Source organism: Danio aesculapii, chromosome 21, assembly GCF_903798145.1.
Source record: "Danio aesculapii chromosome 21, fDanAes4.1, whole genome shotgun sequence".
NCBI lineage: Eukaryota > Metazoa > Chordata > Actinopteri > Cypriniformes > Danionidae > Danio > Danio aesculapii.
In genome coordinates this window covers 18,818,372-18,831,433 of record NC_079455.1, presented here as the reverse complement: position 1 = coordinate 18,831,433, position 13,062 = coordinate 18,818,372, and the positions used below count along the sequence as shown (strand labels likewise).

General features: G+C 41.7%; 6 non-coding genes across 6 annotated transcripts; 4 read left to right on the top strand and 2 right to left on the bottom strand.

The window, feature by feature from the left end:
* The first annotated feature begins 483 nt into the window (after window positions 1–483).
* On the top strand, window positions 484–556 carry trnaa-ugc (transfer RNA alanine (anticodon UGC)). The gene has a single exon. It is a non-coding gene; the product is annotated as a tRNA-Ala (tRNA).
* A 796-nt stretch (window positions 557–1,352) lies between these two features.
* On the top strand, window positions 1,353–1,425 carry trnaa-agc (transfer RNA alanine (anticodon AGC)). The gene has a single exon. It is a non-coding gene; the product is annotated as a tRNA-Ala (tRNA).
* A 1,239-nt stretch (window positions 1,426–2,664) lies between these two features.
* On the bottom strand, window positions 2,665–2,737 carry trnaf-gaa (transfer RNA phenylalanine (anticodon GAA)). The gene has a single exon. It is a non-coding gene; the product is annotated as a tRNA-Phe (tRNA).
* A 1,112-nt stretch (window positions 2,738–3,849) lies between these two features.
* On the bottom strand, window positions 3,850–3,921 carry trnaq-cug (transfer RNA glutamine (anticodon CUG)). Its single transcript has one exon. It is a non-coding gene; the product is annotated as a tRNA-Gln (tRNA).
* A 314-nt stretch (window positions 3,922–4,235) lies between these two features.
* On the top strand, window positions 4,236–4,308 carry trnaa-agc (transfer RNA alanine (anticodon AGC)). The gene has a single exon. It is a non-coding gene; the product is annotated as a tRNA-Ala (tRNA).
* A 793-nt stretch (window positions 4,309–5,101) lies between these two features.
* On the top strand, window positions 5,102–5,174 carry trnaa-agc (transfer RNA alanine (anticodon AGC)). The gene has a single exon. It is a non-coding gene; the product is annotated as a tRNA-Ala (tRNA).
* Window positions 5,175–13,062: the final 7,888 nt, after the last annotated feature.

Genomic DNA, 13,062 nt, shown 5'->3' with positions numbered 1-13,062 from the left:
TGGACTGTGGGTCTTAGAAAACCCATAGTAACTGTTATTCTCTGGCCTTCAAGGGAATAGAATGCTATTTTAGCTTTTTTGTGCGGTGCTGGCAAAACAAAAACAGGTCCCACCTAGATTTGAACTTAGATCGCTGGATGCAGAGTGCTATCCATTACACCATGGAACCTTAAGATGATATAGAGCTGCTGCCAGACATGAAGATGAGGAATTAAAAAACTGGTCTTGCAGGAAAGTAGCAGAAGGTCCATCCAAGGCGGAGCCAATGTGCATTGATTTCTGAGTAACTCGTCATTCGGCATGCAGGGCTCCTCACACATTTACTGGAGAATTACTAGGTAGGACCTTCAAAAGAAAAGCACGCTATTCTAGGCAATTTGACGACTAACTGGCAGGCAGGGCAAAGAAGCCACCACAGAACAGATGTGATCTTATTTTTTCTTTTTTGACCACGTCTAAAATGTTCAATTTGGATTGTGAAAAGGGGAATTAGCTCAAATGGTAGAGCGCTCGCTTTGCATGCGAGAGGTAGCGGGATCGATGCCCGCATTCTCCACTTGTGTTTTCATGCCTTTCACAGTGGTTTTTATTGCAAAGCTGGTTGCACCTGGAGGGTTTAGAGCGAATTTCCTTACGTCAGCTTTGCCGGTTCTGTGTAGTACTAATCATTGCAATCCTTCAGAAGCCCTATCAAGTCACAGTTTTCTTTTATTCGATGGCGCGTCCGCAGTGGGAAATCAAAGCACTAAATATATAGCAGAGTGCTGTCGATTAGGCCATAGGAATCATCACCAGAAGCGATGTGACCACCTGGGAGAAAGACAGCGTTTTGGTCAAATGGAAGCAGGTGGACTTGAGGGTGAAGCAGCTGGACTTGCGGGTCCTAGAAAACCCATAGTAACTGTTATTCTCTGGCCTTCAAGGGAATAGAATGCTATTTTAGCTTTTTTGTGCGGTGCTGGCAAAACAAAAACAGGTCCCACCTAGATTTGAACTTAGATCGCTGGATGAAGAGTGCTATCCATTACACCATGGAACCTTAAGATGATATAGAGCTGCTGCCCGACATGAAGATGAGGAATTAAAAAACTGGTCTTGCATTAAAGTAGCAGAAGGTCCATCCAAGGCGGAGCCAATGTGCATTGATTTCTGAGTAACTCGTCATTCGGCATGCAGGGCTCCTCACACATTTACTGGAGCATTACTAGGTAGGGCCTTCAAAAGAAAAGCACGCTATTCTAGGCAATTTGACGACTAAATGTCAGGCAGGGCAAAGAAGCCACCACAGAACAGATGTGATCTTATTTTTTCTTTTTGACCATGTCTAAAATGTTCAATTTGGATTGTGAAAAGGGGAATTAGCTCAAATGGTAGAGCGCTCGCTTAGCATGCGAGAGGTAGCGGGATCGATGCCCGCATTCTCCACTTGTGTTTTCATGCCTTTCACAGTGGCTTTTATTGCAAAGCCGGTTGCACCTGGAGGGTTTAGAGCGAATTTCCTTACGTCAGTTTGCCGGTTCTGTGTAGTACTAAATATTGCAATCCTTCAGAAGCCCTATCAAGTCACAGTTTTCTTTTATTCGATGGCGCGTCCGCAGTGGGAAATCAAAGCACTAAATATATAGCAGAGTGCTGTCGATTAGGCCATATGAATCATCACCAGAAGAGATGTGACCACCTGGGAGAAAGATAGCGTTTTGGTCAAATGGAAGCAGGTGGACTTGAGGGTGAAGCAGCTGGACTGTGGGTCCTAGAAAACCCATAGTAACTGTTATTCTCTGGCCTTCAAGGGAATAGAATGCTATTTTAGCTTTTTTGTGCGGTGCTGCCAAAACAAAAACAGGTCCCACCTAGATTTGAACTTAGATCGCTGGATGCAGAGTGCTATCCATTACACCATGGAACCTTAAGATGATATAGAGCTGCTGCCAGACATGAAGATGAGGAATTAAAAAACTGGTCTTGCATTAAAGTAGCAGAAGGTCCATCCAAGGCGGAGCCAATGTGCATTGATTTCTGAGTAACTCGTCATTCGGCATGCAGGGCTCCTCACACATTTACTGGAGAATTACTAGGTAGGACCTTCAAAAGAAAAGCACGCTATTCTAGGCAATTTGACGACTAACTGGCAGGCAGGGCAAAGAAGCCAGCACAGAACAGATGTGATCTTATTTTTTCTTTTTTGACCACGTCTAAAATGTTCAATTTTGATTGTGAAAAGGGGAAATAGCTTAAACTGTAGGACACTCGCTTAGCATGCATGAGAGAGGTAGCTGGATCGATGCCCGCATTATCCACTTCTGTTTTCATGCCTTTCACACTGGCTTTTATTGCAAAGCTGGTTGCACCTTGAGGGTTTAGAGCGAAACTCCTTACGTCAACTTTGCCAGTTCTGTGTAGTACTAATAATTGCAATCCGTCAGAAGCCCTATCAAGTCACAGTTTTCTTTTATTCGATGGCGCATCCGCAGTGAGAAATCAAAGCACTAAATATATAGCAGAGTGCTGTCGATTAGGCCATTGGAATCATCACCAGAAGCGATGTGACCACCTGGGAGGAAGACAGCGTTTTGGTCAAATGGAAGCAGGTGGACTTAAGGGTGAAGCAGCTAGGCTTTTTGGGTGACTTTCATTCATGCCCAAAACAGAACAACAACATTGCTTTGCCGAAACCCGGGATCGAACCAGGGACCTTTAGATCTTCAGTCTAACGCTCTCCCAACTGAGCTATTTTGGCTGCCACAACACAGCTTTCCTGCAGCAGGGATGTCTGTGAGAACAAGCTGAGCCCTTAAGTGCATCTGAGAGTAAAAATTGGGCCAGTACGGGGATCAAACCCGCGACCTTGGCGTTATTAGCACCACGCTCTAACCAACTGAGCTAAACCTAGAGTTAGTGTCATTCTATGGCCTTCAAGGGAACAGGATGGTATTTTAGCTTTTTTTGTGCTGTGCTGGCCAAAAAAACAGGTCCCATCTGCATTTGAACTTAGACCGCTGGATTCAGAGTCCAGAGTGCTAACCATTACACCATGAAACCTCAAGATGATGCAGAGCTGCTGCCCGACATGAAGATGATGAATTAAAAAACTGGCCTTGCAGGAAAGTAGCAGAAGGTCCATCCAAGGCGGAGCCAATGTGCATTGATTTCTGAGTAACTCGTCATTCGGCATGCAGGGCTCCTCACACATTTACTGGAGCATTACTAGGTAGGGCCTTCAAAAGAAAAGCACGCTATTCTAGGCAATTTGACGACTAACTGGCAGGCAGGGCAAAGAAGCCACCACAGAACAGATGTGATCTTATTTTTTCTTTTTTGACCACGTCTAAAATGTTCAATTTTGATTGTGAAAAGGGGAAATAGCTTAAATGGTAGGACGCTCGCTTAGCATGCATGAGAGAGGTAGCTGGATCGATGCCTGCATTCTCCACTTGTGTTTTCATGCCTTTCACAGTGGCTTTTATTGCAAAACTGGTTGCACCTTGAGGGTTTAGAGCGAATTTCCTTACGTCAGCTTTGCCGGTTCTGTGTAGTACTAATCATTGCAATCCTTCAGAAGCCCTATCAAGTCACAGTTTTCTTTTATTCGATGGCGCGTCCGCAGTGGGAAATCAAAGCACTAAATATATAGCAGAGTGCTGTCGATTAGGCCATAGGAATCATCACCAGAAGCGATGTGACCACCTGGGAGAAAGATAGCGTTTTGGTCAAATGGAAGCAGGTGGACTTGAGGGTGAAGCAGCTGGACTTGCGGGTCCTAGAAAACCCATAGTAACTGTTATTCTTTGGCCTTCAAGGGAACAGGATGCTATTTTAACTTTTTTTGTGCGGTGCTGGCAAAATAAAAACAGGTCCCACCGAGATTTGAACTCGGATCACTGGATTCAGAGTCCAGAGTGCTAACCATTACACCATGGAACCTTAAGATGACATAGAGCTGCTGCCCGACATGAAGATGATGAATTAAAAAACTGGCCTTGCAGGAAAGTAGCAGAAGGTCCATCCAAGGCGGAGCCAATGTGCATTGATTTCTGAGTAACTCGTCATTCGGCATGCAGGGCTCCTCACACATTTACTGGAGCATTACTAGGTAGGACCTTCAAAAGAAAAGCACTCTATTCTAGGCAATTTGATGACTAACTGGCAGGCAGGGCAAAGAAGCCACCACAGAACAGATGTGATCTTATTTTTTCTTTTTTGACCACGTCTAAAATGTTCAATTTGGATTGTGAAAAGGGGAATTAGCTCAAATGGTAGAGCGCTCGCTTAGCATGCGAGAGGTAGCGGGATCGATGCCCGCATTCTCCACTTGTGTTTTCATGCCTTTCACAGTGGCTTTTATTGCAAAGCCGGTTGCACCTGGAGGGTTTAGAGCGAATTTCCTTACGTCAGTTTGCCGGTTCTGTGTAGTACTAATTATTGCAATCCTTCAGAAGCCCTATCAAGTCACAGTTTTCTTTTATTCGATGGCGCATCCGCAGTGGGAAATCAAAGCACTAAATATATAGCAGAGTGCTGTCGATTAGGCCATAGGAATCATCACCAGAAGCGATGTGACCACCTGGGAGAAAGATAGCGTTTTGGTCAAATGGAAGCAGGTGGACTTGAGGGTGAAGCAGCTGGACTTGAGGGTCCTAGAAAACCCATAGTAACTGTTATTCTTTGGCCTTCAAGGGAATAGAATGCTATTTTAACTTTTTTTGTGCAGTGCTGGCAAAATAAAAACAGGTCCCACCTAGATTTGAACTCGGATCACTGGATAATGCTAACCATTACACCATGGAACCTTAAGATGACATAGAGCTGCTGCCCGACATGAAGATGAGGAATTAAAAAACTGGTCTTGCAGGAAAGTAGCAGAAGGTCCATCCAAGGCGGAGCCAATGTGCATTGATTTCTGAGTAACTCGTCATTCGGCATGCAGGGCTCCTCACACATTTACTGGAGCATTACTAGGTAGGGCCTTCAAAAGAAAAGCACGCTATTCTAGGCAATTTGACGACTAAATGTCAGGCAGGGCAAAGAAGCCACCACAGAACAGATGTGATCTTATTTTTTCTTTTTTGACCACGTCTAAAATGTTCAATTTGGATTGTGAAAAGGGGAATTAGCTCAAATGGTAGAGCGCTCGCTTAGCATGCGAGAGGTAGCGGGATCGATGCCCGCATTCTCCACTTGTGTTTTCATGCCTTTCACAGTGGCTTTTATTGCAAAGCTGGTTGCACCTGGAGGGTTTAGAGCGAATTTCCTTACGTCAGCTTTGCCGGTTCTGTGTAGTACTAATATTGCAATCCTTCAGAAGCCCTATCAAGTCACAGTTTTCTTTTATTCGATGGCGCGTCCGCAGTGGGAAATCAAAGCACTAAATACATAGCAGAGTGCTGTCGATTAGGCCATAGGAATCATCACCAGAAGCGATGTGACCACCTGGGAGAAAGATAGCGTTTTGGTCAAATGGAAGCAGGTGGACTTGAGGGTGAAGCAGCTGGACTTGAGGGTCCTAGAAAACCCATAGTAACTGTTATTCTCTGGCCTTCAAGGGAATAGAATGCTATTTTAGCTTTTTTGTGCGGTGCTGGCAAAACAAAAACAGGTCCCACCTAGATTTGAACTTAGATCGCTGGATGCAGAGTGCTATGTATTACACTATGGAACCTTAAGATGGTGTAGAGCTGCTGCCCGAGATGAAGATGATGAATTAAAAAACTGGTCTTGCAGGAAAGTAGCAGAAGGTCCATCCAAGGCGGAGCCAATGTGCATTGATTTCTGAGTAACTCGTCATTCGGCATGCAGGGCTCCTCACACATTTACTGGAGCATTACTAGGTAGGGCCTTCAAAAGAAATGCACGCTATTCTAGGCAATTTGACGACTAAATGGCAGGCAGGGCAAAGAAGCCACCACAGAACAGATGCGATCTTATTTTTTCTTTTTTGACCACGTCTAAAATGTTTAATTTGGATTGTGAAAAGGGGAATTAGCTCAAATGGTAGAGCGCTCGCTTAGCATGCGAGAGGTAGCGGGATCGATGCCTGCATTCTCCACTTGTGCTTTCATGCCTTTTACAGTCGCTTTTATTGCAAAGCTGGTTGCACCTGGAGGGTTTAGAGCGAATTTCCTTACGTCAGTTGGCCGGTTCTGTGTAGTACTAATTATTGCAATCCTTCAGAAGCCCTATCAAGTCACAGTTTTCTTTGATTTGATGGCGCGTCCGCAGTGGGAAATCAAAGCACTAAATATATAGCAGAGTGCTGTCGATTAGGCCATAGGAATCATCACCTGTGACCACCTGGGAGAAAGATAGCGTTTTGGTCAAATGGAAGCAGGTGGACTTGAGGGTGAAGCAGCTGGACTTGAGGGTCCTAGAAAACCCATAGTAACTGTTATTCTTGGCCTTCAAGGGAACAGGATGCTATTTTAGCTTTTTTTGTGCGGTGCTGGCAAAATAAAAACAGGTCCCACCGAGATTTGAACTTAGGATCACTGGAGTCAGAGTGCAGAGTGCTAACCATTACACCATGGAACCTTAAGATGACATAGAGCTGCTGCCCGACATGAAGATGATGAATTAAAAAACTGGCCTTGCAGGAAAGTAGCAGAAGGTCCATCCAAGGCGGAGCCAATGTGCATTGATTTCTGAGTAACTCGTCATTCGGCATGTAGGGCTCCTCACACATTTACTGGAGCATTACTAGGTAGGACCTTCAAAAGAAAAGCACTCTATTCTAGGCAATTTGATGACTAACTGGCAGGCAGGGCAAAGAAGCCACCACAGAACAGATGTGATCTTGATTTTTCTTTTTTGACCACGTCTAAAATGTTCAATTTGGATTGTGAAAAGGGGAATTAGCTCAAATGGTAGAGCGCTTGCTTCGCATGCGAGAGGTAGCGGGATCGACGCCCGCATTCTCCACTTGTGTTTTCATGCCTTTCACAGTGGTTTTTATTGCAAAGCTGGTTGCACCTGGAGGGTTTAGAGCAAATTTTCTTACGTCAGCTTTGCCGGTTCTGTGTAGTACTAATCATTGCAATCCTTCAGAAGCCCTATCAAGTCACAGTTTTCTTTTATTCGATGGCGCATCCGCAGTGGGAAATCAAAGCTCTAAATATATAGCAGAGTGCTGTCGATTAGGCCATAGGAATCATCACCTGTGACCACCTGGGAGAAAGATAGCGTTTTGGTCAAATAGAAGCAGGTGGACTTGAGGGTGAAGCAGCTGGACTTGAGGGTCCTAGAAAACCCATAGTAACTGTTATTCTTTGGCCTTCAAGGGAACAGGATGCTATTTTAACTTTTTTTGTGCGGTGCTGGCAAAATAAAAAAAGGTCCCACCGAGATTTGAACTCGGATCACTGGATTCAGAGTGCTGTCCATTACACTATGGAACCTCAAGATGGTGTAGAGCTGCTGCCCGAGATGAAGATGATGAATGAAAAAACTGGCCTTGCAGGAAAGTAGCAGAAGGTCCATCTAAGGCAAGGCCAATGTGCATTGATTTCTGAGTAACTCGTCATTCGGCATGCAGGGCTCCTCACACATTTACTGGAGCATTATTAGGTAGGGCCTTCAAAAGAAAAGCACGCTATTCTAGGCAATTTGACGACTAAATGGCAGGCAGGGCAAAGAAGCCACCACAGAACAGATGTGATCTTATTTTTTCTTTTTTGACCACGTCTAAAATGTTCAATTTTGATTGTGAAAAGGGGAATTAGCTTAAATGGTAGAACGGTCGCTTAGCATGCATGAGAGAGGTAGCTGGATCGATGCCCGCATTCTCCACTTGTGTTTTCATGCCTTTCACAGTGGCTTTTATTGCAAAGCTGGTTGCACCTGGAGGGTTTAGAGCGAATTTCCTTACGTCACCTTGCCGGTTCTGTGTAGTACTAATCATTGCAATCCTTCAGAAGCCCAATCAAGTCACAGCTCTCTTTTATTCGATGGCGCGTCCGCAGTGGGAAATCAAATCACTAAATATATAGCAGAGTGCTGTCGATTAGACCATTGGAATCATCACCAGAAACGAAGTGACCACCTGGGAGGAAGATAGCGTTTTGGTCAAATGGAAGCAGGTGGACTTGAGGGTGAAGCAGCTGGACTTGAGGGTCCTAGAAAAATCATAGTAACTGTTATTCTCTGGCCTTCAAGGGAATAGAATGCTATTTTAGCTTTTTTGTGCGGTGCTGGCAAAAAAAAAAAAAAACAGGTCCCACCTACATTTGAACTCAGATCGCTGAATATAGAGTGCTATCCATTAAACCATGGAACCTCAAGAGGGTGTAGAGCTGCTGCCCGAGATGAAGAGGATGAATTAAAAAACTGGCCTTGCAATAAAGTAGCAGAAGGTCCATCCAAGGCGGTGCCAATGTGCATTGATTTCTGAGTAACTCGTCATTCAGCATGCAGGGCTTCTCACACATTTACTGGAGCAGGACTAGGTAGGGCCTTCAAAAGAAAAGCACGCTATTCTAGGCAATTTGACGATTAAATGGCAGGCAGGGCAAAGAAGCCACCACAGAACAGATGTGATCTTATTTTTTCTTTTTTGACCACGTCTAAAATGTTCAATTTGGGTTGAGCAAAGGGGAAATAACACAAATGGTAGAGCTCCCGCTTAGCATGCGAGAGGTAGTGGGATCGATACAAGCATTCTCCACCATCACCACAAATGATACACTCCATACATATACACACTTTACATTCACACCCATGATACACTCTTTCCATTTACACATACAAGATACACTTTATACATATGCACACTTTACACTCATGATACACGTTACACTCTTCACATTTACACAGATGATAGACTCTTTACATTTACACACATGATACACTCCATAAATATACATACAGTCACACATCGGAAGGCAACTTGTTTGCACACGATACACTCAATACATTTACACACATGATTGACTCCACAAATATACATACATGATACACTCTACACATATGCACACATGTCAGGGTCTGGGATAGAACACGGGTCTCTGGTGTGAGAGGTTTATTACATTACCACTGAGCTACATGAACACATCGAAAGGCAACTTGCTTGCAAACGATACACTCTATACACATACACACACATGATATACTCCATACATGTCAGGGTCATACAGACATGATACACTCCATACATACATGACACACTCTATACATTTACATTAAACTCTATAAAACTCACATGCACACATGTCAGGGTCTGGGATAGAACCCGGGTCTCTGGCGTGAGAGGTGCGTTACGTTACCACTGAGAGTTAATGAAAGGCAACTTGCTTGCACACGATACACTTTATACATATGCACACATGATACACTCTTTACATTTACACACATGATACACTCCATACATATCCAGACAAGATACACTCCATAAATATACATACATAATACACACTATACATATACAAACATGTAAGGGTCTGGGATAGAACCCTGGTCTCTGGCGTGAGAGGTGCGTACCACTGAGCTACTGGGAGATAACACATCGAAAGGCAACTTGCTTGCACACAATACACTCCACGCACACAATACACTCTATACATATGCACACATGATAAACTCTAAACATATGCACACATTATACATATACACACATGTCAGGGTCTGGGATAGAACCCGTGTAGCATTCCCAGCTGAACAGATGCACTTTACTCTCAGGGACTGATGTTTATAGTGTTTAATCTTCAAAATAAATCATCGTAAGAGCTGAATAAAAGAAACAAACAATACTCAATACACATATCCTTGAAATTGTGTTAAACTAATGCTCATAACAAGCCAATAAACTGATAAATACCCATTTACAGTCTTATATTCACTGTACAGGCATAAATGATAAACTTGCCTAACTGTATAGTGGTAAGTCTAAATAATTTGAATTGTTTTAACACTAACAATGCCAATATTTAATGCAGATAAAGCATTTATGACCTTATGCATTACAACAATGTCCTATTAGACTGCAATATAAACAGTTTTAACAATGAATTAATTTAAGCACAATTGGTGATCTTATTTTTTAAAAATGACTAAAATAAAGACCGTAATGGCCGTTAATGTCCTATTTGTAGTGCAAGTTATAAGGAAATAGTAATAACATTAAATTGCATGCCTTTTGTACAAAATTAACAAATAATATAGATATCATGGATACTCAAAATCCCCATACATGCGCTAACAACAGTTAAATGCTAACCAAAAGACCATCAACAAACCATAAACTTTCAAGATAAACAGTCTTTCAAATTTCACTGATTAAAATATAAACAATACCTTGTGCCCTTCATCAGCCAGGAGCTAAAAGTGGGAAAAACCTTTTTGACTGCCTTTGAGTTCCTTTTTTACAGAGAGCACTCCAAAGTCCTTTCCTTTTGTAGCACTAAACACTTCACCCAAGACTTCTTCAATGTGTAAACTCATCAACCTTTCCTCATCAACCTGTTTTAAGACAAAAGCACCCTCTACTGGCTGGAGGTAGAAGTGTCAGTGATTGAACAATTTAATGGTCATCTACAACTCGGGTCTCTGGCGTGAGAGGTGCGTTAGGTTACCGCTGAGCTACAGGGAGTTAACGAACACATCAAAAGTCAGCTTGCTTGCACACAATACACTCTATACATATGCACACATGATACACTCCATACATATACAGACATAGTACGCTACATACATACACTCTATACGTATGCACACTATACAGATACACACATGTCAGGGTCTGGGATAGAACCCGGGAATCTGGCCTGAGATGTGAGTTACGTAACCACTGAGCTAGTGGGAGTTAATGAACACATCGAATAGCAACTTGCTTGTACACAATACACTCCACACTCTATACATATGCACACGTGATACACTCTTTACATTTACACACATGATACACTCCATATATATACAGACACAATACACTCCAAACATATTTATATATGATAAACTCTATACATGATACACTTTACATATACACACATGTCAGGGTCTGGGATAGATCTGGGTTTTGGGTGTGAGAGGTGAGTTACATTAGCACTGAGCTACTGGGAGTTAATGAACACATCTAAAGGCAACTTGCTTCCACACAATACACTCCACACATGATAAACTCTATACATATACACACATGTCAGGGTCTGGAATAGAACGTGGTTCTCTGGCGTAAGAGGTGCTTTACATTACCACTGAGCTACTGGGAGTTAATGAACACATCGAAAGGCAACTTGCTTGCACACAATACACTCTATACATATGCACACAAGATACATTTTTTACATTTACACACATCCAGACATGATACACTCCATAAATATACATACATGATACACACTATACATATAAACTCATGTAATGGTCTGGGATAGAACCCAAGTCTCTGGCATGAGAGGTTAGTTACATTACCACTGAGCTACTGGGAGTTAATGAACACATCAAAAGGCAACTTGCTTGCACACAATGCACTCCACACACATGCACACATGATAAACTCTATACATATGCACACATGATACACTCTTTACATTTACACACTCTATACGTATGCACACTATACATATACACACATGTCAGGGTCTGTATATAGTATAATATAATATAATATAGTAATATAATATAGTAACACTAATACTGAAATGGTTAAGGCGTTTTAGATTGACCAAAACAACACAAGATGTTTTACAATGTGCTCAGTATGCTGGTGTGCGCATCATGGCGTTTCCATCAACCATTTTTTATGTGCATATCCATAAAGTGCATAAAAATAAGTGAATGAAACCGGAAAAAGTCTTATAACATCTAAAATTTAAAAATCGAAATTTTAGGAATTAAAAAGTCTTAAATTCACTGCTCTAGGTCTTAAATATTTTTTCGATGTCCATGTAACTCTACATCTAATGCTCATTTGAATTCTTTTTTTGTTGATGTTGCTTAGTTTTCGTGGTGTTGTAGTTCTTTATTTCACTAGTCCTAATGTAACTTGCCGTATTACAACCACAAATAAGACCAACATGCAATAGCCAATCAGCTTTCTGTCAGTGTGCGCGGCGAATGTGAACAGATTATGAGTGAAAAGTTAACGCGGCACCGCGTTTGATTTGAGTTGAATATGAATTGTAGAGATTTTGTCTGTAACAGGTACGCCTGTACACACATCTTAATGATCCGTCCATGCGTGATAATCATAGAGATAACCAGATGAACAATAATTCTTGGCTAGAAATTGCAACAGCTGTGGAAAGGAGGGAAGTGTTTTGTTAAAAAGTTTGGAAAAACCTGAGGGATAAGTTTGTTAAAACAAAAAAAAGAGGCCATGCAAAAGTGGAGACTGGTTTTAATATTACAGAATATGTTTTTCCACTATTTATAGGTTTTGAAGTAAAAAAAAAATATATATATATAACAGCTGCTAGCTAAAATTAAGTAATAAATTATGTCTTTGAAAACTGGAAAATTATTGCCTTTCTTCAGCTTATAAGTAGAAGACAGAAACTAGCCAAAAAGTAAGGTGTGAATTGTTGAGTGGGCAAAATAAATAAATATATATTTTTGCTTTTATTCTTGCCATAATAAAAAATATAATTGTAGAGCAACCCATTTTCTCTTGTCATTGATATTTAAATTTAATAGGTAGAACAGGCCTATTTCACAAAATGGCGATCAAAAGCGGAAGTAGGGAAAACTCATTCATTCATTGTCATAATGGAGTGTGAACTCGGTTTTTCCTAGTCATTAATAAACTTACCTACTTTAAAAATCGCAGATGTTGTCCGTTTTGTTGACTGTTTCCAGGGAGAGACAAGGGTTACAAATTAATTTTTTGAGCAATTCATTTTTGATTATCAAGGTATGTATTATATTTAGATAAGCTGGCCTAATGGGCGAATTTAAAACTGGTTATTACTGTGTTTATGTGTGTTTGGACTTAAACAGAGCTTTAGGGAAAGTGGTAATTCGGGGCAAATGCCCTAGGTCTTTAAGAAAGTGTGAGGAACCACTTGAGCTTTCAGCAATCAGAATTCAGCAAATAATTCTTTATAATGCACCTAACGTTATCTCAATATTAACAAGCAT